Source organism: Molothrus ater, chromosome 4 (genome assembly GCF_012460135.2).
Source record: "Molothrus ater isolate BHLD 08-10-18 breed brown headed cowbird chromosome 4, BPBGC_Mater_1.1, whole genome shotgun sequence".
NCBI classification, from domain to species: Eukaryota; Metazoa; Chordata; class Aves; order Passeriformes; family Icteridae; genus Molothrus; species Molothrus ater.
The window spans coordinates 37080704-37108220 of NC_050481.2; positions in this window are offsets into that span (position 1 = coordinate 37080704).

The window sequence follows — 27517 nt, forward strand, 5'->3', positions numbered from 1 at the left end:
TGTATTGATTTTTCTTTAGGTATTTTCTCTTAGTGAATGTTGGTAAAGATGAATTCCTAATAATTTTTCTTGACTCTTCTATATCTTCCTACAGATTGATATTTATTTTATCTGTGTAAGATAATTTAATTCATTTTTCTTGAGTTTCAGTGAACATTGCAGCCTTGTGAAACCTATTAAGAAGTCTAATAAAGCTGACTAAATTTCATGTAATCCCACTGCTCTCCTTTTGTCAATAAGCTGACTTTATCAGTTGCTAAAGTGTTTTCACTTCTGCCTTTATTTATAGTTCTAGACTTCATAATGAAAGAATGCATTTTTAGTAACAGTAGGTGGAAATCTGTAAAAAGGATTAAATTATTTTTAATGGTGTCTAACTCCTGTAAGTGGATATTAGGGGTCTCTGGACCACACATCTCACTGTTTATTTTTTATTAAAAAAATAGAAAAAAAAAAAAAAGAAAAGACTATTCTATTGATCCAAACAGACCACTAGACCACTTATATATCTTAAATTCATACTTTTTTAAATAAAAAAACAAAATTTATCAAAATTTATGATTAGTTTCTGAGACCTGAACACCCTGTGAATCAGGAAAATGCTAAAGTGTATGTTTTTAATTATATCAGTCTAGGAAAGAGATAATTATAGGTATTGATAGATGTTGACATGGAAAATAGTGATGGTAGTGGGGGACAGAGCTCTTTCCAAATAAGGATAATTTTCTGGGGAGGTCAGGGAAGAAAGGAAGCATGACATGGGAGTTCTTGATTTTGAAATTATCATTGGGAGGCCAATCATGGTCTTGTGCTCACAGTGCCAATCTGAAGAACTACATATAGCACTGAGTCCCCACTCAAAGTGGAGGAAAGTAAATTTTACTCTTGATGAAAATATGACTTGTGGCACTCTGAGGGGTATGTGCAAGTACAAACAGTTGAAAAAATACATTATTCTGCAGATGGAATAACAAACTTTAATGTGCTTTGTAGAGCTTCTAAGCCAGTTACACATAAGCCAGTGTGAAGTTATATGTATAATATATATAACTTAATTAATACAAAATATAACTTAATTATATATTAAGTTATATAATGGCAAGAGTGTGGTATTAAATACAATGATGTATTCTGCCCCCGAGGAAGTGAAACTGTACCCTGGTACCATACCAATGCAGCAGAATGCCCAGCTCTCCAGCCTGTCAAGGACAGGCAGCACAGCCTTCAGATGTATCAGTTTCATAGCATCAAAAGTGTTTCAGTTTGTTTCCTGAATGATCTGGAAGTGCTCTGAAAGAGCTGTCCATTTTACCTTCAATCTTTCATATTTTGTACTTTCAGATCATCCTGTGAAAGAACAACTCACCTAAGAGTTAAATAGCCTACAGGGTCTGGGTTTGAACTAACAGAAGCTTCGTGTCTTGCTCTGAAACTTCAGTTTGCTTTATTTCTATTACATTAATTATCTGAGTCATGTGTATGTATGGAGTTTAAAAATGCACTGACTTTTCTGTCTTTTGCTACAGTTCAGATGTAAGTAGTAAGTTCAAAATATCTTTCTACAATAAAACATCTGTAGATACTAAAGACTGCATAATTTGCTGCTTTTTCTGCCTCAACTCTTTTTATGTCTCATTTCTGACTTTTTTAGCCATTGAGCTATTTCCTTTCCCGGAATTTGCCATTTTGATTTTTCTAAACATTCCTGTTGCTCAGTGATTTATTGATTAAGAATAGAATCAGTTCAGATTTACAAAAAGAAAATCATTTTGTGTGGTACACTACTCTTTGACAGTTTTTGTTTTGTTTGGCACCTTGTTGCTTCATGAATTTTTTACCTAGAGTTGATGTACTTTTTAGTTATGTTTCTTGTTCATGTGTTTATGCTGCTTTCTGACCCATGTGACTTACACCTGGTATATTTTCATGTTTTACCTGGTTATGTAGCAAAGTCCAAAATATTGTCAGGTTGCAACTGCTTGGGCTGGAACAGTGCTTCCTAACTTGCCTTGGCCATTTCCAGTAACATTTGAAGAGCTATGTGTCATCCCTTGGTGAAAGAGTGTGCTTCTGAAAAGATCTCAGGGGCTGTCTAGAGAAGCCAGAACACTGATTTTACATTTGGTGATTTTGTTTATTTATTTAAATGTTGAATGTTTTGCTCAAAATATTATTGCTTTCACCAAAAGGTAGGGTAATGATTATTAAGAGGAAAGGGATGCAAATGCTTTCTGAGAAGCAGAAAAGGATTGGTTTGCTGTAAAGTAATATGCTCTGATATAGGTGTTTGTTTGAAATAAAAATTGAAACAGAGAATTGAAATAAAAAAACACCTAAAATAAAAAATATTTTAAGTATTTTTTTTATTTCAATTCTCTGTTTTCAAAGGCCGCCACATTTGTGTTCTGCCCTGGCATGAATGCTGATTGTTTAAGCTGAACCTTTTCTGTTGTCATTCTATCTCTGCCTGATTGTTGTCTAAAGAAAGGAACACAGGAAGGCCAGAGGGATGAGCCTGTGGCATCATGCATTAAAAGGCAGTTCCTGGTTGCAAACCAAAACACTAAGAGGCAAACTTACAGGTTCAGGTCTTGCTTCTGGGTTTCACTGTCTAAGGTCTTATTGCATTTCTAGGAAGAATCCAATCTCAGGCCTTTGTGTACAGGTTAATGAAATAATTTTATAATGAAATACATTTATATTTTAATTTACTCTGCAGACCAATATGCTGGCTTTGAAATGAGTACTCAATACAAATTTTACTAGATATTGTAAATAGTATTCATGTGGAACATTTTCAACATTTTTTTCTGTTACTGAAGGTAAATAGTGTAGAGATGGCTTGATATAAAAAGACTATTTGAAAGTTGATAAATCATATTTAGATTAATTTATGTTTAGCAACTTAAATTATATATACAATTAGTATATATTTATAGGATCATAGAACAGCCTTTGGGTAGAAAGGGACCTTAAAAACCATGTAGTTCTCATCCATCTGCCATGGCCAGGGACATCTTGCACTAGACCAGGCTGCTCAAAGTTGCATCCAACCTGACCTTGTACATTTCCAGGCATGAAGCATCCATTTTTTAAATGTTAAACATAAAACATAATTACATTCATGTAGGTCATATTATTGTGATTTTTTCCCCCCTTCAGATACTTGAAGTTTTGTTTGAAATATGTGATTCAGCAAAAGATTTTGCTGACACAAAGATAAAAACTGGAGCTGTGTTTATGCAAAAACATGTAGGCTTAACTTTAAAAATGTGTTTCACATTAAAAAAAATACCTCCTCAGAGTTTTTCCCATCATGATAGACTAAACAGTCTGGGAGCCTGAGGCTCTGAAGAAGAAGCTTTTCTCTCCTGTGACAGTTATTCAAAACATAGCTGGAGGAGGCCAGTTCTCGCGCTTGGACAAGTAGGCCATGACAGTCCTTCCCTGAGGTTTAAATATGCTGTACTGACAACGCTACAAAACCCATTGTTATCGCTGGGTTAGTTTAAACACTGACCTACTCTCATTGCTTGGATTAATGAGCACCATCACAGCACTTCTATTTTGTACCTTATTTGAGTAATGATCTCTGGGGCCAAGTTCTATATGTGTAAAACTACTACTGACCTCAGTGGAAAGGGACAGTATCTGCTTTTCTCAAGGCAGAAGAGATGATTAAAAAACAAGAGGAATTAACTGAGACATGGGAACCTAAATTTAGTCCTGGTCAGTACATCACTGTCACTTCTTCCCTCTTATTCTTGCCCTGAATATCTTTCCAGCAAGGATTGTTAGAGGAAAAGCAGGATGGCAGCTTGAGTTTGCGGTACTTTCCTAAGCTAAAAAATAATGTCAGCCTTAATTTGCTACTGCTGGTGTGTACCATCACTGCACAGTAGTGTGGAGTCTTGTTCAGACACTTTGGAGGGTTGTTGCTTCCTTTCTACAGCATAATGACTCTTAAAAATGCAGAAAGGTTTGAGTCACAAAGGGAACTTTGTGTTTAGTCCTTGTAATGGCTTGTCACATTTAATAGAGTGATGCTTTAATATAGCAATATAATACACATTTGTAAACTATTTGGGGAAAAAAATAGAAAAATAATCTACTGTTTGCGTTTGAAATCTTATTCAGAACACAGTCCTTCAGTGCAACAAAAATGTTATGTGTGCACATATATATGTATACACAAATAAAAGGTTGAAGTAGTGCTCTCTCTCTTTCTGGAAATAAGTTTAGGCTCAGAAGGATCGCTGACAGTGAGTTTGTACTGATCTATTTTAACTAAATTCTTTGTTTAATAATAGAGTTTTTCTGGGGAAGAATAGTTTTAGAAAAAGGGCAAGCATCGTTCAGGGGGTATTGAAGATTATCTTGCTAATTAAAATGCTGTCTTGTATACATGTTGACTTTGTGAGTTCATGAGGGGATCTAGTGTGTAAAGGGACTTGAATGCTTTCTCTGAAATCCTTAATATGTTGACTATGATAGCTTAAATTACTCTAAAAATACTTGGAGTGGGTATTTTTATTATTGTTAACCAAAAGGAAATTATATGAATCTGGAAATTTTGATGAAATATCATTAAATTAAAAGATCCAAGTATTTTAGAAAATTTTCTATCCTCTTGAAACTGGATTTGAAAGCAATCTTTTTGTTTGATTTCAATTTGAGCTTCTATATTTCCAGCATTTATTAATTTTAAGTGTTTACTTCATTATGCATATTATGAAGTATTCATAATTTTACACGGATTCTTAAAAAATTAGTACTTTAGTTAATTTATATATTTTTATCACTTTAAAATGTGAGATAATATAAGTCAAGAAAAGATTATGAGACTTCTGTCATGGTTTAACCTCAGCAGGCAGCTATGCCCCACACAGCTTCCTGATCACTCCCCAGCATTGTGATAGGGAAGAGAATCAGAAGAGTGAAAACTAGAAAACTCATGGGTAGGGATAAAGACAGTCCAATATGGAAAACAAAAGCTGCACATCTAATTAATTAACTACTTTCCATGGACATGCAGGTGTTCAGTCATGAACAGCCCAGAAAAGCCAGGCTCCATTAAATGTAATTGTTGATTGAGAATACATATACCTTAGCTCTGAACATCCCTCTTCCTCCTTCCCTCAGATTTTATTACTGAACAAAAATGTTATATGGTGTGGGATATCCCTTTGGTCAGTCAGGGTCAGCTGTCCTGGCCAACTGTTCTGCCAATTTTTTGTGCATCCCCAGCCCCCTTCCCAGTGGAGTGGCAGAAGAAGCAGAAAATTCCTCAATTCTCTTTCAGCCCTGCTCAGCGACAGCTGAAATATCCTTGAAGTAGCAACTCTGTTTTAGTCACAAATCCAAAACATAGACTCATGTTAAAAGTTACTTTGATGAAAACTAAGTTTATGACTGCTAAAACTAGTACAGCTGTTCACATAAAAATGACGTGAATAAAATCAGTACCACTTGGCTTGCTTTTTTATAATAAATGTTGTCATAAATGGAACCTTTCCTGAAGTACCCCTGTGTTATCAACACTGTTTTGTTCAAAACTACAAAACATAGCACCATGCCAAGTTCAATGAAGGGAATTATTTCTTTTCCAGATGATACCTCCAATTACTTTTCAGGATTTTTTTCCCCCACAAGTTGAGTGCCATGGTTTTCATGTACTTTTTGACACTTTAGTGGTTTTAGCCACAGTTTCTCATTATTTTGACTCCTAGGCAGGAATAGAAACCAGTCCTGAAGACTTTTGCTTTTCTTTTTCTTACATGACTGTAATCCTGACAGTTATAGTCTGTATTTGCATGAAAACATGTATTTATGCCAGAAGTTTGGAGGGCTTGAGGTCATCTAGAAGCTAGTTTAGCACTGACAGAACTGGGATGTGTTTTGCATAAAATGTACAAAAACATCATCCAAAGATAGAAGTCTCCTTGCAACAAGGTGTCTAAGAAACAGAATTTTAATTGCTCTACTGGACTTCTTGGCTCAGTTCTGTGGAGGGGATGGGGATTTTGGCCACTCATTCAGACTTGCTCACGTGTGAAGCTCTCTTCAGCACATTGAAGGGTGTATAGTCTCACTTTAAATGTATTCCTTGTTTGGCATGTTTGCTGATGTGCACTCACATCTCTCCCACAGTCGTGGAGGCACTTGCAGGATTTTGCAGCCCGTGGGAGCGTACAAAATTGTCAAACGAATAACATCTTCTTATGCATCAAAATAGAAATAGTTCTCCTTAGCCATGGGATTTCATGCTTTTATTCTTGCTTCTGGCTGCCATCATGAGCTCTTAGCTTGCTTTTACAAGCGGGTGATGTATATTCAGTTTCTTGCTATGCCACTTGCCAAAACCCTGGGCAGTTCATTCAAAATGCCGTTAGTACTTTTGCCAGCTGAATTGCAAATCAGTAGATATCTATCTTATGAAGGATTATAAAAGGTAAAAACTTGAATTGGTATCTCTGTAGTACTGTGGTAAGAACAGAGTAAATAGTTTAATTGCATTCACTTTATTGCCAGATGGTACTTGGCTGATGTACTTTCAGCTCAGTCTAAGAAAAGGCAAGGAAATACATGAGCAGTAAAGCTGAGAGAAGAACAAGAAGAGACAAAAAAGTTTAGGAAATGCAGGGACTGTGTACTTAAACAGCACTGATTTAAAAAAAAACCAAAAAATATTAGGAAACTTGTTTGCCGATGAGTGCATAGCAGACCATTACCACTTAAGCTAAAGATCTCTGGATGCTGATATAATTTCATTTACAAACAAACTTAAACTCAGTAGTTGTGGGGGAAAAAGATAAAATGCAATTGGTTTTAGGAGAAAAAAAAGGAAGAGAAGAATTAAATCAATTATATAGTTTTCACCCCTCATCTCAAAATGGAAGTGGTGGAATGGACAGCAGTTCAGAGAAAAAAAAAAGACCTCGGAACAACCTTTGTGCAAAGATCAACTTTCAGAAATAGATGAGTGGGAAATAAGCTAAAAGTGAAAAGGAGCTAAAATTGAAAAGTGGGCTAGAGAGGAAAGTTAAGGAAAAACTAATATTCTCTTCCGTGCAAAAAAAGATCTTGAGAAATCAAGTTAAGCTAACAGGAGGCATGTTCTAAAGAAGTAATGCAGCCATTTCTCCTGCAACAGGTCTCAGTTTTGAAGCACCTTGTCAGTCTGTTGTGGATGAGAACTTTACATTAACTTCAAGAGGAGACGGAATACTGCTGGAGAATGCACTCTCTGAGCATGCTAGAGAGTGACAAATCAAGCTGAGTTTAGAAATAGGTGAAGGATAAGAGACTACTCAAAGTATTTTCCCATTCTTTATCCTAAGCATCCACTTTCTGGCAGCAGAGGCAAAAATCTCAAGCTAACTGAACTTCAAGTCCAATTTATGGCATCATTTTTGTCTCCATTTTTTTGGATTGAGGGTGAGGTGGTTTGTGGGAGGTTGTGTGTAGTTTTATTTTGTCTTGATTTTGGTTTTGGTTCTGATTTTTTAAAGGAGGAAAACAGGCTAATAGTGAAGAGTCATGACATCATGATAAAGAAAAGGATGGGCCAGGAGAAGAAGACAATGTAATCATAGAAACTGTTAGTGTGACACCTTGTGTACACAAGAATTTGTTTATTTTCTATTATGGCCAATATTAAAATCTTACAAGACCTACATAATTATTTTCATTATTCTTTTGGTGTAAGATTTTTTTAAAACTAATTATTTTTAAAACAGTTTCCCTTTCTTATTTTTATAAAAAAAATCTTTAAAGAAGAAGAAAAAATAAAGCCAGAAAAATACAAAAGCTCCCAAAAATCCAGCTGTTCCCAAAGAAAAGCAGGGTTGGCTCAGACAGAAAGATATTTTTCAATTATTTTAATAGACCTCCTTTCTGGAAGCATTGACATTGATTGCAGTGGGAAACAGCATAGGTGCATTAAATATATTTACTTCTCTTCAAGTCACTGATTACTTTTCTTGAAACTGCTAATGATATTCAAACTCTTTATCAGTGTTTTTGAATGATGTGTATCATGAAATTCCTCTGCCAACATCACTGCGGTTTTGCACAGCGTGGTACAGATGGGCACATGAAACGACTCTGTTCTCCTGCTTGGCAGGGTGCTCCAATGAGTGCCCTGGCAGGAACACTCGTGTTCTCCTGATGGACATCCTGGTGTTAACAACCAGCAGCAAGTCCCAGAGCAATGACTCACAGGGCTGGAGCAGAGTGGTGGGCTCCAAGCGCCTGCAAGGCTGGTCATAAACTTTGGAAAAAATATACTGGGCCTGTGGAATGAGGCTGGATGTGCAGTTGGGAAAAACAGTGGATGTTTTTCCACTGGTTAAAGAAAAGGCTTGGGGGGCTTGTATTGTGATGTGCTAGTGCTCAGTAGAGGATGCAAATGAGTTGATGAGGGGATGGATAAGGGTGATAAAGTAATATTTCCCTCCTGTTTTCTAGTAGGCTCTTATGTGTACTGAATTAGGCCAAACATTGCTAGCTGTAGGAACTGACAAAGATGGGTGACTGATTTCACACATTGAAGAAATAAGAAAAATGCATCTGGCCCCAGAACAGTAATAATGAAATTGAAGATAGCAATGCTATTTTTCAGTCTGAATGTTGTACGCTTTGGAGATGTTACAGTATAGTCTTGCAATTGTGTGATGACCTTAAATAGTTCATAAGCATTACTTTTCTATGTTTAGCTGTCAAGGCTTAGACTTTGTCAACTCATTGCTGGCAGCCTACTTGAAATTGAATATCAGATTCTTACAGCATTCCAGAATGGGTCCTTAGGCTGGCTTGGTTCTAAGATTAAGATTTCTTTTGCATTCTAAGATGCAAAAGAAAATGTGGGAAAAGTTTTAGTGGACAAGGTTAAGCTTCTGAACCTGACAATGTTTTTTTGTAAATTGTTAAGATTGTGCATGAGAAAATGTACTATTATACAGTCTTACCTCAAAAATCTCCTTACTTGTCATAGAAGATCATTCAAATGCTGTTTTATTCTAGTGAAAAAAAACACAGCTTTCTATGTTCTCTAGGCAGTATAATTTGCTTATCACGAGTTACAATCCTGTCCGCAAAATCTAACAGCTTGTAGAACAAACATCAATCTGCTCTGCCATGGCAAAGAAATAATTAAAATTAAACTCTTGTTTTTAAATAACAGTTTAGTAATAAATCGTACTGGAACCTCTTGTTTCAATGTTGACATAGGCTATAAATATTATATTTCTCTGAATAGATTTCAGAAGAAATGTTCGCCCATTTGAGAAAAAGCGTTTTACTTTCTGCAAGGAATTCAAAAGTAGATGCCTATTTTGCTTGTGGAAAATATTCACAAAAAAATGCAAGTGCATACATCTTGGTGTTACACAGTGCCCTTTTCTTTTAATATTGATTACCAAGACATTTGAAATCTTCATGGATGAGTTTTCTTGTTTTGTTTGTGGGTGGCTGGGGCTATCAATTGTTTTGTTTTCATATTATTGTTAATAATATTTCATGTTATTGAAAACTTAACTCAGAACTATCGGTTCTATGAACTGAATTTTTCAAAAGAGCTTAGAAACATGTGGAAACATCCCTCTTCTGATTGATTGATGCAAGCTGATGTTATTTTTCAGGTTACTATATCTGATCTTTGTCATGGTGATATATGTAATCTATTTAACTGTTCCAGCTGCACAAAGGCTAGAATAAATGAATATGCCTCTTTATGGCTGACAAATATTTAGACAATTTTTCTTATTTATTTAGCTTGCCAAGATAAATTTAAAAAATAATTTTTTATTCCTCTGAAAAGTAATTGAAACACATCAAACAACCATCCCTGAAGATATTGTAAAAATGTTTAGATGAGGCATGGTTTAGAGACAGGGTTTAGTGGTGGATTTGGCAGTGGTAGCTTTACAGTTAAACTTGATGATCTTAAAGGTGTTTCCCAGACTAAATTATTCCATGATTTATCTCTATCACACATACAATTAGATAGCAAAGTATAGTTATTGTGTTGAGGCCTATAGAAAGATGTTATTAAAAAGAAATGTCGTCTGAGTCTGGTAGAAAGGAAAATGTAGCAGGAAAGAGAAGGGAAATATCAGAAGATGCAGAACACTATTTTGAATAAGTTTGCTAATATGGAGACACAGTTGCACCTGTATCTAAAGACTCTTCTGTCCCTGAATGGAAACACTTCTCAAACTATTTTGGTTTTGTTTGTAAATATAAGAGCTTCATTCAATAAATAGCCTTGAGCAAGGATAAAAAAGTCAGAAACTGTTGCCCTTAAAAGCAACTCAATCTAAAGTTAAAAGCCTTTTTTCTGAACAGTAGATTAGAAACAATTTTTCATGAAAGCTGACTAAGAAGGAGGCAGCTGCCATTTAGGTGCCATGCCCTTTCCTGAACGATAGTCATTCTGTGCTGTTAAAAAGCATAATAAATGCATGTTCTTTAATTCTATAACAAGTTATTGACATGATGGTTGGGAATGGGCTGCATGCATACATGGTTTAAAGAGCACTGACATATATTCCTGTTTAACACCCATTCAAATTGAGTCCAGATGATGCAGTCCAACATGGAAATAGATGAACCTGAAACTTGCCAAGGTGTCAGACTCTTTACCATAACAGTATTCAAATTTTTTTCTGTGGTTATGTGTCTGAAATAAATACCATAAAATATCAAAATAGTTGAGGTAAGAAACTGGAAACTTGTTTGATCTCCATGCCCAAAGCAAGGGTGTGTGGAGCAATTGGTTTGGGTTCTGCTAAAACAATGGCTTTTGAATATCTCCAAAGAGGGGGACTCCATGGCAACCATTGCCAGTGTTTTATCACCCACCCTCACATAGGTTTGAGGTTTTTTTCAAATGTTTAAACGGAGTTTCTGGAATTCCAGTTTCTGCCCATTGCCTCTTTTCCTGTGTCTAGGAATCCGTAGGAAGAATCATTCTCTTTCTCCTTTACCACTCCTCAACAGACATTTATCAACTTCCTGCGCTTCTAGTATGGTTTTTTTTTTGCCCTGGGGAGCACAGAACTGGACATAAAATGGCTAATGCATCTATTAGGGCTGACCAGTGGGGAAGGACCACCTCTCTCCATCCCTGGTGCTCTGCCTGTGGCAGCACTCTGAGCTGTTCTGAGCATGTCTCTGAACATACTGAGTTGTTCCAGCATGTCTCTGACACACCCATGAGATCTGTGGCCCTGTAACACAAGGTTATAGAATAGCCTAAAGTGGCCGAATAATGAAAGAAGAAATGAATGTCTCTGTATCTAAATAGGTGTGAAATATGGGAAAAGTGGCAGCAGCAATTCAAGAAGGAAAACAAAAAAAATTAGTTGGTGAAAAAACCATTAAGGAAACTCATAAATGCCTTCTTGAAATGTTATTGCCTTAGCAGATCCTTCCCATGAATATGTAGAAGTTTCACTTTGTGACTTCAGATTCTGAAAACTACAGCTAGTATCCTACTATGTTGATTACAACGATTGCTTTAAAATTCTTCAGGATATGGGGAAAATGTTATGTATTGCTTGAACCTAAATGTTAGCATGTGCATATAAAGAAAGAGAACAAAAACAAACAAACAAAGAAAACAAAAAGGCAGGAAAAGATACAAAAAGAAACAGATATTGAAGATGTTTGATTTTAAAAGTGATTTTATTTAATGTCAACATTGTGGCAGTTGTCCCCATCTATGTGAGGTATTTTTAAAAAAATATTTCTATTCAGATTTCTATTAGATTGTTTGATAATGTTTATTATAATGTCAATTCTACAGATTGTTTGATAATGTCTTTGCTCTTATTTGTGTATTATACGGGAATTGTGTATTTATATGGATGTGTATTGTGTATTTATATTTGCTACAGTGTAACAAAATTGATTTTGTTGTTATTTTTAGTCTCTCAAATTGAAAAAAATCTATACTGGTACTGGCTAATTTTACATGTTGCTTAGCATTCTGCATTTATTAATCTAGGAATAGCTCATTTTTTTTCCACTATTATAAAATAACAAAAATTCAGAACACTCCATAATTTATTCTTGCTTTATCATCATAGTATTAGACTGCCTGGCATAGGATATTCTGTTACAGAGCTACTGCAGATCACATCATATTAGTAGGCTCCTTTTTTCACTGAAAACAATATTGATCACAGAAGCTCAGTTCTATGATGAGGAGTCACATGCCATGTTTTAGCTACAGTTTCATGGAAGATTTCCCTGTTTGCTTCTTCTGTCTCACATTGACAGTTCAACCAGCAATCTCATGGTTTGAATGTCCATCACAGATTTTCTTGGGGGACTTTTTTTTTGACTGTTGAGCACTTGAGATACTTTCAAACCAGTCATACAGTCTTGCTACACTTTTCTAACTTGGCTGAATATAAGAGAAATTTAATTTACTTTTAATAGCTAGTTATAAATGTAGGTTCATCTTGCAGACCATAGCTGAATCCACGTTAAAGCACCAATGAACACAACTGAGCAGCACTGGTTGGGAAGACAGAGGCTGTGCTGTGGTGGCCTCAGTCCCTGCTCCAACAGCAGTGAGGCAGAACATGCCATCTGAATTACTGTCTGTAAAGAATCTTGAAAATCCCTCCCAGCATAAACATCTCATTTGCGTATCCAGCTGGACGGAGGCTGGATTAACCAGGTTGTGCACCACCTGGAATGGTTCCTCAGACCAGGGAATGGCAGATGGCTTTGCAGAAGCAAAGAAAGCTTCATCTCTCTGCCTTCAGCACAACTGTGGCTCTGTAATTTCAAAGTCATTTGGACTAGTTAAGAAACCTAGAACACCTGTGCTTTTCCAAGCTCTCCTCCTGCTTCAGATTGTTGGATAGCAAGGTGCACTCTGAGAATGGAGTGAATGTAAAAAAAAAAAAAAAGGCACTATATGGAAGATTCAATATTTACAGCTCAGATATTTGTTAGACATTCCTGCTGCTGTAAACTGGGGGGTGGATCTAGAGTGCTGACTTTCTGCAGTGGTGCCTTCAGTACTTTCAGTATACTTTTTTTTCCTGTCCTTGGCTTCTCTAGGATTTATGTATAACTTTCAATTTTTCTTTTTTAAAGATCTGTTTTTAAAACTATTCCTTTATAGATTATCCTTTTGGCTTTCCCTGCCCCCCTAGGAATTTTCTTTCAAGTTCTGACTCTTAACATCTCATAGTTTTATTTTCTGCTATAAGAATTCTACTCTGATCTTTTCAGCGCTCTTTTTATTTCTCTTTTTTCTACCTTTCTTTGTGTATCAAATTGGAATTGTCACAAAGCACACTGATTCCTCATGGGAATCAAAATGAGGCACTGTCTCTCTTAAAATGTCATCACAGGTGAAATAAATTTCATGCAAATATATACAATTACAAAAATAAGTGCTATTTAGCTTCTTTCCCTGGGGTGTTTCTGGAATTTGGAACGATTGGTTAATGATGAGCTGTTGAAACCTTGTCCTCAGCAGCAGAGAGCACAGACTAATCAAAGAAAGAGTTAAACTATGGTGAATTGTGCAAAATGACTCTGGAACAGCATTTTCTATTGGCGCAAGATGTCAAAATCACCATATTTTATTGTTGTTGTTGTCCCTCACAATCCTGAACAGATTACTCAATAAATAAGTGACAAAATAACAAGTGAAAGAAACAAACAAGCAAAAATCAAACCCCAACTGCAAACAGCTGACAATTAAGAAAAGCCTTTGTTTTTTTAATTGCCAGATCTTGCCTTTCTTACTTTTGAGAGAATTCATTGCCAGAACAGTACCATAAAGTCAATTTATGTTAGTGTGATTGGCATTCCTTGATTTTGAGAGCAGTTGAAGCTGTGGAAGAGGGAGAGTATGGCCAAATTCTATTAGCCAGGCAATATTGCATATAAAAATTAGTGTCACCATAATTCCTATCTATGCTTTCAGACCCCTTTCACACAACATGACACCAGCACAGATGGCAATGTTATAAAACAATAAAACCCATAGGAAGCCTTTTGCCATTGGAATAGGTGAGGATCACTGATCAGTACAGAAGGGTTGTCCTTCTGTCCAAGTGCCTCAGTCTGCAACAGAAGCTCAAATCTGTGAAACTTATTTATCCATTCATCTTGAGCAATTTCTAATGCTGGCTGACCACAACTCTTGCTCAACCTTCAGGGAAAAAAATCATGCATACTAAATCTCTCCTGATTTTTTTGATGTACAAGCACCATAGGCCCAGATTACAAACATTTTCAGAAGCTTAATTCATACTGATTTAAGTAGGGCTATGTATCTAAGCAACTTTGACATTAGCAGCGTTCCCTTCTGCTCTTTATTGCAAACAAAATGACTAGTGTCTTATATTCCAAGTGAAATTGTACAGATTAAAACACGAAACTATACCTTTTTCTTTCCTCCTTTCTTATAGAAGCAGCCACAATTCCATATGTTTTTTTCCTTGTTCTTTTTGAAGAATCACTTTGGTTCAATCACAATATATACCATAGTAGTATTTTTCTTCCCAAAGGATATGTGATGTAGCCCTGATTTCCTGTTGATGGGAATTAGTGAATGAATTCCTTGCTTTCCTTGAGTGTAAAGCAAAAGCTTTTGCTTTTCTTCTAAGCTACTTAATGTAACCCACATTTTTTCTCACTCTTCCAATTCTCTCCCCCATGCCACTGCAGGGGAATGAGAAAGCAGCTGTGCTGCATGAGAATGGGCTGAGCTGCCTACAGGGGTTAAACCACAATGACTGTGTGTAAAATTTGTGTAGTGTGAAGATTTTTGGAATCATGAAAAATAGCTGGTAAATAGAGATTTTGAAATACTGACAAAAACTGGGTTATTTTTTCCTTATCTTCTTGAAAGGAAGAAAAGCTTGTGAAAAACCCCATTGCAGATTACTCAGCAATTTATTTTAGAAATATATCTGCATTTTTTATCTTCTGGGACAATGAACTTTAAATTTTTTCATTTGGCATAAATAATTTCTCATTGTGTTCCAAAAAAGATTGACTGACTCAATCTGCATTAATGCATTCCTCAATCTCAGGGAAAAAAAACCTAAAAAAAACATGGAGGCATAAAATCTGTGGGAGGCTTAGAAAAATATCACTATCAGGAGAACAGGAAGCAAAGATAATTGCAAATGAAAAAAAAAAAAAATCCAGAACAGTAAAAGGGAATAAAGGAAAATTTCTGGTTTTAAGTTTTAGGAAAAGATGAAGTGAATTCAAAGTTTGAAATAGAATTTGAAGCCAAGTAATTGGAGTTTATTCTGATTTTTCATCAAAACTTTTAATGATTTTCACTTTTTGTCAGCCTGCTTTGTGACAAAGAGGAGTATCTCTCTTTTCTTATATGCTCTGACAACATCATAGGGAATGTTATAGCATATGAAGTGTCAGGCATATAATTGATTCCCACTTTAGCTATATATGTGGTCAGAACTTTTATAATGCTAAAAATTTTTTGTTTTAACTTGGATTCCTTTTCTTCATTAAAAAAACCTCATTGGTTTGCTGTTAAGTGAACAGATAAAATACAAATATTAAATAAGGTCAGAAAGCATGTAGTGAGATTGAATTTACAAAAAGCTATGGAAATAAAATATTTAGCTTCCTTTAAGTTTTTGTTTCATATGTTCTGTGCATATGTTTATATGTCTCTTTGGTCAGTAGTAATCCCGTGAAAGGTCAGAGGAAGGAAAGGGGAAATAGAGGTTTGAAAAAGCTGTCAGTAAATAATAGAAACATTTTTAACATCTTAAGTAAGAGATCAGCATGATAATGTTGTCCTGGAAGCTCTATAAACATGATATAGAAGAGGATTGGGTTTTGTCTTGGAGTTGTAGTTTCTGCTGTGGTCAGTGCTGAAAGATTTTTCATGACTCAAAATGCTTGTTTCAATCTCAGGCGATTTTTGGTCTTACGTTCTGGATGGGTTGGAAGGCCAGCTGCAAAAAGACAAGAACGGCATTGTTCCCATGATCCACAGAAATGGGGCTGTGTATGTCTCTATAGGGTGTTTGCCTGTTTGCAGTGATTTCTGTGGTTACATACAAGGGAAAACTAAACATTTCAGCTTGTAGTTTGAAAAGGAAAAGATGCTTCCTTCCAGTGCTGGCAATAGCTTTCAAACACCTCTCTACTCTGCTGTTAAACCATCTGTATTTCAAACACAGCAGCAGTTGAACAAGGATAAACTCTCATGAGCTTAAAAAACATGATCAGTTTTGATGCACAATGTTACTTCATGCTTCGTGCAGGGAGAGAAAATTGGACACACTTGGTTGTGATGAGGCTCAGCAAGACTTTCTCACATAAAATATTAACTGCCAGATGTGCTTTATCTGTGTTAGACGGATGAAGAATATAGAGGACATCTAACACCTGTGTGTGCAAACTAACGTTTCAGAGAGGACCTTTTCACACTCAGTGTGTTTGCAGCATTTAGCTGTGTGGCTTAGGGAAACTGCATGACTATTCCAATATGTCATTAAAGAATGACTTAGAACTAGGGATTTTTGATTAGTTATGCTACCTGTAAAAGTACCCCAAATTGTGGAAGAAAGTTTAGGAATTGTAGGACTTGACAGCTGAATCATGATTTGTGTTTCTTGAGTGTCGATGACAGCAGTAGCTATGAATCTCTGAAACCACTCACCCATGCTCATCCTCATTAGAAGCAGTACCACTTCCAGCCCCTGAGAAAATGAGGCATTATTTCTGCTTTATAGGAAGGTCTACTATGTATTAGTTTGTGATTGATTAAAGAAAGTATGGCATATGTCAGGAAAGTAGAAAGTTTCACAATGATTAGCCTTTGAAAACCCAACTCCTACTACAGTGATAATATTTTCACTTTTTCTTTATGTAATTATTTAATTTATGAAGAATTAAAATTTTAAATGCACTGTTGACATAAAAATTAAGAATTCATGAAAACTATAATGAAATGTGAACAGTAAAGACAGAGGAGAAGAAATTCAAACCTACCATGGAGAAATAGCTTTTACTCTTCTTGCCAGTCTCAATAATCCTTGTCAGGAGTCCAAGACTATTCTGATGTTTCAGTAGCTTTTATTTATGAGTTTGGTGGCATAAGTAAAAACTGTTACTTTTCATTTTGGATTCCATTCCCAGTGTTTCAGAAGACTCAGTGATAGAAAACTTCTCTTTTCTTAGAGAAAAATATAATTCCACAAGATATGTGGAATTTACAGGTTTCATTTTTAATATTCTCTTTCAAAGTGGTCTGTCAGAGTGTAGAGATTAGAAATAATTCACATTTTCCTTTCTTGCCAATAGAAGGGAATCCTCAGAATTTATAGGATTGTTGCATTTAATACATATGACTTATTACAGGTCTCTTCTAGCAGCATAGCAGGGATAGAGCACGACTTACCAAATTTAAACAGTTCAGGGCTGAATTTTCACGTGGAGATCAGTTGCATTTAGATCAAGTAGCTGCCTGCTACTTGGGCCTGTGAAGGAGCTGGGATTGGAATGCAGATTGGTATTCCAACCCCACAGGGGAATGCTGTTACCACTGGAAATACAGCATTCCCCACATAAACCTGTCTGTACATTATGTTAAAGTTATAAAAATTTCTATTTTATACACTTTGACCATAGACAATGCCTCTAAAACTGGTACTGGAATTTGTTGGTATTTTTCTTGAAATCCTTTGAATTTTGTAGGCACTTCAGTGAGTACTAAATTTATTGTCATCACTTAAGAGAGAATTATTGCCATAACTGATAATTTAATGAGTGCGCTTTCTCAATGTAATGTGTTGAAATAGAGAGTGAAAAGATACATATTATTCTGTAAATTCGCCTTGTGGCTTCTGATATGCCATGTTCCAGATTCCTCTGCTAACTTGGAAAAAAATTAATTGAAAGGAATGTCAGAAAAAGACCAAAAGAGAGACAGGCCCAATTACTTTATTAGTAATAAAATGAATAAGAACACTAGGCAGAGATTAATTACTTTTACAAAGTAAAAAGGATATAAGAACATTATTTAGTATTGACCCATGTTAAAAAATGCACTCACCAAGTTTGAAGGTGCTTCCTCATCCAACACAGTGCTGCCTCTCCATGGGCACCTTCTTGGTTCCTTATCAACATCTGACTTGATTAAATGAATTCAGGAATTCTTCTGTAGCATTTTTGGACAGCACATGTAAGAAATTCTTAGCTGCACTCAAAACACCAAAAGAAAGGAAAAGATGAGGGTCAGATGTTCTAAGCAGTCATCTGAACATAAATTTAAATGAGGGTAAAAACTAGAAAAACTCACCCATTTTATGATTAAACACTAATTTTATTTATCTTTGTATAATTGATATTGATCACACCACTACTGAATAAACATGTTTCTAAGCTAACTCTGAATTGCAGTTTGTCATAAAAAAGTTCAATTGAAACTTTGTATGAATAACTGATGATTAGTCAATATGAAGAGCTTTAATATTGTACCTCAAGCCACAAACAAAACAATTGAAGCCTAAAGATAAATATTGACACAAGTCCTTTTATGAGAAACACAGACAAAATAATCTTGGAACAAGATGGATTACTTCATAAGCATAAATGACATCTAATAGCCAAGGCAGTAACTTGAGTGTAAGTTTAAACCATTCATTGCTCAAAACTCATTAGATTGATCCTTAAGTTTTTGCAGAGTTATTTAAATTGGCCTCTGTCAGTGAAAACCAAGGTCATATTTATCTCCTTGTTATATGTCCAAAGATGAACTTAGGTATTCTGTATTCCTCTCTAGCTATCACTAGATAACATTTAATTGGGGAAAAGATGAATTATGGTTTTGCAGAAAAAAAAATTATGGTGATAAATTTTTGTACATTTTCCCATTTTCCACAAAACAATTGGGATTAATGCAAATGGCTGGGCTAAAAATGATCTGTCAGAGACATTGCAATTTTTCTTACTTTTATTATACTTATATTAACTTATGATTTCTTTTGTACACACAGCCTTAACATTAGACAAAGCAACTCTCTTGAGATCAGTGGTAGAGTATTTTTAAAAAAGAGGACATGCAAAAAAATATACTCTTTGGACATTACATAATCTTTCTTACAACTGAATACATAATCATTATTAAACTAGACAAAAAGATTGTTTACTGTAGTCTAAGTCATGACAGCTGGAAGAAGTTCAAAAGGTTGATATCAATCTATTCATAAATATATAGTTTATCTGTAATTTAAAACATTTATTATTGATACAGAAATTCAATTTTTTAATATAGAAACCATTTTGCAGTTATGTACTTTTACAGTAATTAGTATTTTCTACAGAGAATGTTTGTTTAGAAAGCTAATCTTCAAACTTTCACAGTTTGAAGACCAATGGTGCCTACAGACTTGTGTATTGATGTGGTTTTGGCTTCTGTTTTCAAATACTACTTGAATTATGTCTCAAGTAGTCCGCAAATTTTGTCTGCTACATCATGTCAGACCTCTGAGCTGATAATGGAGGTTAGACTGTGAAAGCAGTTCTAATGTAGAATTGGGTTTATTTTTCATATTATATTCATAGAATGTGAATTTCTTCTAATTTGTGATTTGAAAGGGATTTTCAAAAGCTGATATATTACTTGGAAAGATTTCAGCTGTGACACTTGCTGACAATAATTACATTTCTTCTCCTGATACCTGAGAGGGATCACTGCTGAGTGCATGAAATGTCTGTGACACTTGGGAAAGGGGTAATTCTGTTCATACTTGCAGCTTTCCATATTGCCTAATTACAGGCTCTCCATTGGATGGTTTTGTATGTATGTGTGTATTTGTATTAATACACATTGATTTGGCTACCACACACAGCTCATTTTTAAATTTAAAGATCTAGGAGGCAATTAGATCCATATTTGCACATGTGAAAACTTGAAAGTATTCTGAGCAAAATTGGTGATCCACTTTCCACAAGTATTTAATCTAATCAATATATTGTCAAAAATGTTCTTCAGGTTTGTTTTTGACCTAATGCTGTTCACCATTCAAAGTCAATTTTGAACTTGAAAAACTAGATTGGAAATATTTTGATCATGAGTACTTACCAAGCCAAAGAAAACGAAAGTACAATGTGAAAAACTGAATATGCTTATTCATTGCTGATGAGATTCCGAATTATCTATACCAGTTAAAAAAAATACTCACTGCATACAAAAGATCCATTACTTCAAAATAAATTGAAATAAAGAATGTTGCCCAAGACACAAAGTCAAACTGCACCCTAGTTAGCTTGAAAAATCCATACTATATCTTCTTTATTATCCAAAGTTGAACATAGAAAAATGATCTTGTGATTAGGGCAATGGACCAGAAAATTGTCAATTCTAAGTTGAATCACTGTTTCTGCCTTGCCATCCATGTATGATACAGACAAAATGTCTTTCCTTCTCATGTACATAAAATCACAATTTATAATAAGTTCTAAAACTGTCATAACCATGAGGGGCAACCAACTTTGAAATACATATTTTGACTAATTAATAGTCATAAGTTAAATTTTGATTCTCAATGAAAGCAACTATGCATGAAACAACATTTCCCTTTTATGTATCATAGCCGACCCTCTGGAAAACAAAACAAAACCTTACTCTGTTGTATTAACTGATGTGGGGATTGTTTTTAAAAGAAAATGTTTACTGATAAATTTTTAAGTACAAAATTTTTTTTCTTTGTACTTAACGGATTATTTTGGGATTACATCTCATACAGAAAGTAAAATATTGTTGTTAGTCTAATTAAAAAACTTACAAGTTAATTAAAACACAGCAAAGATTTATTATATTTATTCTAAGCGCTAATATTCACTGTCCAAATTATCTGATTAACACAAACTAGAAGTCATTAGCAATACAAGTGTAAATTTGTAAAATAAATGCCTGTATAAGAGTGGTGTCCTGTTCACCCTTCTCATGACTCTCCTGGTGGTCAGGTCACCAGTAGAGAAGCCAACCTCGAGAGTTGTAGTGAGCTGCCATAACTCCCAATTGCTCTGGTCTTGTAATCACAGAATCACAGAATGGGCAATGCTGGCAGGGACCACAGTGGTCATCTGGTCCAGCCTCCCTGCTACAGCAGGGTCATCCCAGAGCACATGGCACAGGATTGTGTCCAGATGGTTCTTGAACATCTTGAACATCTCCAGTGAGGGATACTCCACAACTTCCCTGGACCATCTGTTCCAGTGCTTGGTCACTTACATGATAGAGAAGTTCTTCTTCAAGTTCAGGTGGAACGTCCTGTGCATCAATTTCTGCCCATAGACTCTTGTCCTATTGCTCAGCACCACTGAGCAGAGCGTGGCATCCTGTTTGTATTATTGTTATTCAGGCTTAAATTATCTTACATGATCCCTGTTGGAGCTTTAAATTGTCATAGTCTGTAAAATAGGTAATCATATAATGAATATTACAGAATAAGCTATCATAAAAACATTTTCTAATAGTGTAGGGCACTTTGAATAGACCTTTGTCAATCAAAGTGAAATGATATAAGAAAATACATTATTTAGATGCACAGTTTTCCCATGTGTTAGACACAGCCAGTAGGCACTAAGTCAGGCTGAGGATGTGACAGAAATTGCCTTTCCTGTAGCTACATTAAATATTCCTGTGCATTGATAGAACACATATGAGAATTTGAGCTTGCTAATGCCACAACTAAAACTTCCTGAAACTTGCTATTTTGCAATTTACCTGAATACATAGATTTCATTTTTTCTGGAAGTCTGCCAGAAAGCAACCTATACTCTTGGTTAAGAAATCAGCATTCTCCTGTTATTATTCTGCATTTACTCAGACTTGTACCTCCATGCTTTCTATTTTTCTTCAGGGTCAGAGAAAATTTTTTATTGATGTTCATCTGTGGAAACATTTTGTTGAAGTTATCATATAATTGTCACCCAGCAATAAGCCTTTTGCTTTCTCCCTGTAGAAAGTGGACCTGCATAAAGATAGCTATCTCATATTACAGAAGGTTGACATAATGGAAGCACTGCTTAAAAATTAAATCATTTCATTAGAGTAAGTGCCTGCAACCACTTTGCAGATGACACAATGCTTGATAAGCCACAATTGTGGTATGAAGCAAGAAAATAACATATGCTGGAGGATAAAACGTAAGGTAATAATCATCACAGTTACAATTAGGCCTGGTGTTGCTAGTTATCATATTAAACTTGGCTGTATCTAATGGAAAGTGAAAAAGAAATAAAATTACATCACAATTGAAAAAGTGATTGCATTTGCAAATTTATCTTTATTTTTCCTTCCCGGAATTCAATTCTTATGTATAGCAGACCTGAAGATGTTTTTCCATATATTTATGACAGCAGAAAAAAATATTTGTTTCCCTCTCAAGATGTTTTTCCCAATGGTAGGCAAATTTCTTTATTTTCTTTATTTTCTATTATTTATTTCTTTAATCTATTCATATTACAATTTGTTTATGTCATTTTTTTGCAATGATTCAGAACACAGAAACTGTTAGCTTACAAATATTATTGAATTTAACAATCTCTGATGACTGTTGTCCATCTCATTTCGGAGAGAACCCACAACCTCCTTGAGCTCCACTCTTGGCATTAACTGCAGACACCAGAGCTATAGATTAAAAATTTAAAGAGAAAAAATGAATATTCTCAAATCTATCAGTGCCTTTCAGGAGTCAGTATGACACACAGGAAAGGTTACAAATATTTTCCAGGGCATATTTATGAACAACCAAGGAATCATCCCAAGCTCTCAGGGCACATATCCAAGATAACTAGTGTGATGAAACTATATAAAACTTACCAATTTCTGCCTGCATTTCTTTTTTTTGCTATTGCTGTTCATTGGTGGATAAACAAATTTCAGCACACAGTAAAACAGAATTTTGTCTTTTGAGGGAAAAGGAATATACATAGAAGCTGAAACATTAACAAATATATCTAAACAGACTTTCTTCCTTTTTTTTTTTTAATTGAATGGGAATAATCACAGAATATCTACTTACCAGCAATATACAGCAACAAAAACTTCTGGGAAATTCAAATTGATTCTAGACTGTTTATAGACTGTTTATATAATTCATGTATGTATACTAACATATATGTATGCTTGTAAAACAGCAAATTATTTTTTTTATGACATTACAAATGAGTAAAACTGTGATTGGAAACCTTCCTATGTTTTGAATTACAAATATTGTAAAACCATGTTTTGGTTTGACCGATTTCTAGTAAACTTCATTTAAATTTTTTAATTGTTTATTTATATGAATTTAGGATTCCTGGAGTTTGCAGGATTTTGACTTGAGGGCCCACTATTTAATTAGTAAGTGGCACCCTCATTGTTTGTGTGTGAAAAATAGTGTTTAGAAAAATATTGGAAAGTTCCATTTTCCTTAAGCACAGCTCTTAATCTGAAACAATTCTGTAAGTTATGCTAACTTTACCACTAATATATTTAAAAACTGTTGTCAGAAAAGTCTCGGTTTATTTGATGGAATACAGTGTCGTCTTCCTCTGAAGTTCAAGGCCTATACATAGCATGAAACAGACAAACTGGAATGCCTCCAAAAGAAATTAGAAAGCTGCATTGTTGATTTCTCTATGAGTGTGTCTTATGCACTTAGATAATTACATATTGCTCCACTTTTTTTTTGTAGGAAAAACTTTGGCATCAGTCAAAATCCAGTGATAAATGAGAAATGAAATTCCTATTGAAGTTAATGAAATCAGTGCTTAGCTTTTCATGTTCAGCTTTGAGGTAACTTAAAAAATTAAGTAAAATCATGCAGCTAACTGGTTTTATTCTTCTTGTCGCCTATATTTTTTCTGTATTAAAGGTATTAAAGTAAAAGTATTTATCTTTCATATTGCAATCATTTGGAACTAGTAATACATATCTGGTCACAGGGGAGATGCCATTTTTTAATATTTTCACCTTCATCAATTTTATGTTATTGTTTTTGTATCTTGAGTAATGCATGCTAAAAGAACTACAATTAGGATATTTCACAGCCACAGAATCAAGATAAAATGCTGAAGAATATCTTACAAGCCTCAGTGTTGATATAATGATTTAGGAATGCCTCCATAGTTAGTCTGGTCTAGTATTTTTTGCATATATTTTCTGGATTTATCATGAGGGGTTTTTACCCTGTCTCATCTAAAATTGAACGTAATGTGTACAGCTCAGTTTTAAGACAGAACTAATTGAATGGAATATTTCATGTGGAAGGGATCTGCAATAATCATTGTCCAACTGCTTTAGCACTTCAGGGCTGACCAAAGTTTAAATTGCTAAGGGCATTGTCCAAATACCTCCTAAAAACTGACAGGCTTGGGGAAGGAGCCTGTTCCAGCATTTGACCACCATCTTGGAAATGCTTCCTAATGTCCAGTCTAAACCTCTCCTGGCACAGTTCTGAACCATCCCCATACATCCCATCCCTGGATACACAGAGAAGAGATCAGCACTTCCTGTCATTGTTTACCCCTAGCTAGCAACAAAAAAACTGCAAAGCCACTCACTCACTCACTCACTCACTCACTCACTCACTCACTCACTCACTCACTCACTCACTCACTCACTCCCTGTGTGTGGTGGCACCAGGAGAAGACAAAAGTAAAACCTCTGAAATGTGATAAGAACAGATTAATAATTGAAAAAAGTAAAATATAACAATATTAGTAAAAACAATAATAATAATAATTTTCATGAAAAGGAGAGCGAAAGATGAATAAAAGCCGCGGGAAGCTGTAGAGAGCAATGATGTCAATCCTCAGCCTCCTTTCCTCCAGTCAAGAAAACCCAAAGTCCTCAGCTGCTCCTTATAAAGTATTCCTTCCAAAATTTCTGCCAGCTAAAAATAAAATAATATCAAGCTTTCTTTTGAGATTTCACACAGAGATGAGGGATGTGTGGATCTCTCTTTGTCCAAAGATACAGAGAGCTTCCAGCTGCCTGTAGGACCATCACAGAGTACTGTGTGGGCTGTGGGTGTTTGCTTATAACTAAGTCAGTGTCCTTGAAGAAAGTTGCAACACTTCCAGGTGAGTGATAGAGGAAGGAGGGGACAAGTGTGTGCCATCATCTGGTCACATCCCTGTTTGGCTACATGACTGTCCAAGACAGGAGCAGCAAAGAACAGAGCAGCCAACCCTGCTGCCATGGGGCAGACACTGCCTCCCTGTCTGGAGATATCCCAGCCTCACACCAGGGCTGTCCAACCTGTGTCTCACTGACAGAGAGGGGACACCTTTCCTAGCCCAGCTGTGTCACCAGCCCCACTGCATCCTGAGACACCAGCCAATTCTCCACACTGTGTTCTGGAAGCTAGGGCTGGTGCCAGGAGCTCCTGTGTGGCCCAGCCCTTGGCTACCTGGAGAAAAAAAGTGCCTGATTTTACTGTGGCTGCAGGAACCTCTCAGAAAGCCCAGAGCAGGATGTGGGCTGGGCCAATCTTGTCTGTCCTGTAGGATGCTGGCACTCTGGCTGAGTGCTGGAGGAGGGACAGGACAGGACTGTGCCATGGCCTCTGTATCCCTGTGAAGGAATCTAGCTATGACTGCTTCAGTCATAATCAGATTCTTAGTATTTGCATGATTTTAACAATGTTTACACTTGATGCAAGAGCTACTAGGTGAATTGTTACATAGAGACTTAAAATAGACATCTAAAACTCCCTCACTGTTTTCAGATCTGATAGCAGTCTGATGCATAATTATTCTTTAATGAGAAAATACTTAATTTTATAGCTATGAGTAAAATAAATAAATAAACTTTTATGTTACGATGGTGTGAATTTACATCACATGGAGAATTAATACTCTATTGCCTTTTCTTGAGAGCAATAGGGATAAAAACTATATATTTGGATGGTGTACTGTGACAGAGTTGTTAGCTATTTCATTTATCCCTGACAATGCATCTCTATATTTCATAAAAGATTCTAAGCTGCCATCTGTATTAGAAATCTAATCATGTAGCAATCTTAAACATTTTCTCTCTGTTATTCTTTGTCACTTGTTCTACCACTGTTGGAGCTGACACTGGGACAGTATTCCTGGGCAGAGCACTAAACCTTGCAAACACCAGTTGTTCAAGTGTGTGCTCTGCTAATGGCCTTGGTCTGCCTGTGTACTGCTTGTGCTTGTACTGCTCTGTCTTCCCTATGTTCTGTAATGGATATTGCTTACATCAAAAATGTGCTATAAATTGAATTTTTGCTGCTAAGACTCATATATAGAGCTGCACCTATTAATGGAAAAACTGAAAAACCCCCAACTTAACAGGCTGTGTGAAATTAATACACACCAGTCAAAGAAATGCACTTTGATATTTACTGTCATGGTTTTATGCCAATTGCACACCAAAGTTCAAAGGAAAGGAATATTTTTGGGATTTTTAATGTCTTCAGTCTGTGCCTTGACAGACTTTTTATGTTTATTTTAGAAAGCTCCTATAATTCAATCTATTGCTAAGTCACACATGTAATATAATTGGGAATTGCTAAGAAAACACCTTGAAGAGAAAAGACAAAAGAAAACAAACTTATGAGCACATCACACCTGTGATTGAGGTATATTTTTCTCTTCAATTATCTGGTTAGACCAGTGGAAAGGGCACATTCAAAAAACCAACCAAGCAACCCAAAAAAAACACAATCCCGCACTCACAAAAAAAAACCCAAAAGAACTAAAAAACCACAAAAAAAAAACAAACAAAAAACCCCAGAGGATGCAATAAACTGATTTCTGTATCTGAAAAAAGTTTATTTCATTTTCTTACCAGGAAAGGTAGTTAAGCCACTCATGGGATTAAAGGAGTCCCTTGAATACTCAGTGTACTCGGCTCAATGCTTGACTTCATGCATTAGTTTGGGCAAGTCATGCTCTTTAACCAAATTTTGTTGACTGAAAGATGTTCAGGTCAAAAGCAATGGTGTCCTGTATTTGTACATGCTCTGGAAAAAAAGGAAAGGTAACTTACTGAAATGTCACCAGTAAGCCTTATTTCTGCAATATTCTGAGACAATACTTTTCTCCTAAGATCTATGTTTAATTCAAAATTTCCAGAGAATACGTTTAGTTGGGAACCTCAAAATAAAGACTTCGTAGAACTTCTGACAAGCCTCCTGCAAAACAATAGCAATGTTCCAAGTGAGTCAATGGGTGTCAAAAGGAAGAGAAAAACAAATCAATTAGCAAATGTTATCTTTCCTTTGATATAGGTGGGTTTTTAATTAGACTATTTAATCCAGAAAAAATTCAGAATAACAATTGAGCAAATGTTGTTAATCTGTTTCCCGATGTAAATCCTGAATAGTGCATCTCCTCACTTTTCTGACTCTTCTTTACTATTTCCTAATGACATTGAAATTCTTGTTCTTACAAATTACAGAATTTAGTGTTATAATTGTGGTAAAGATATTTGCCATTATTCAAGCAACAGAAAGGAGATGAAGCA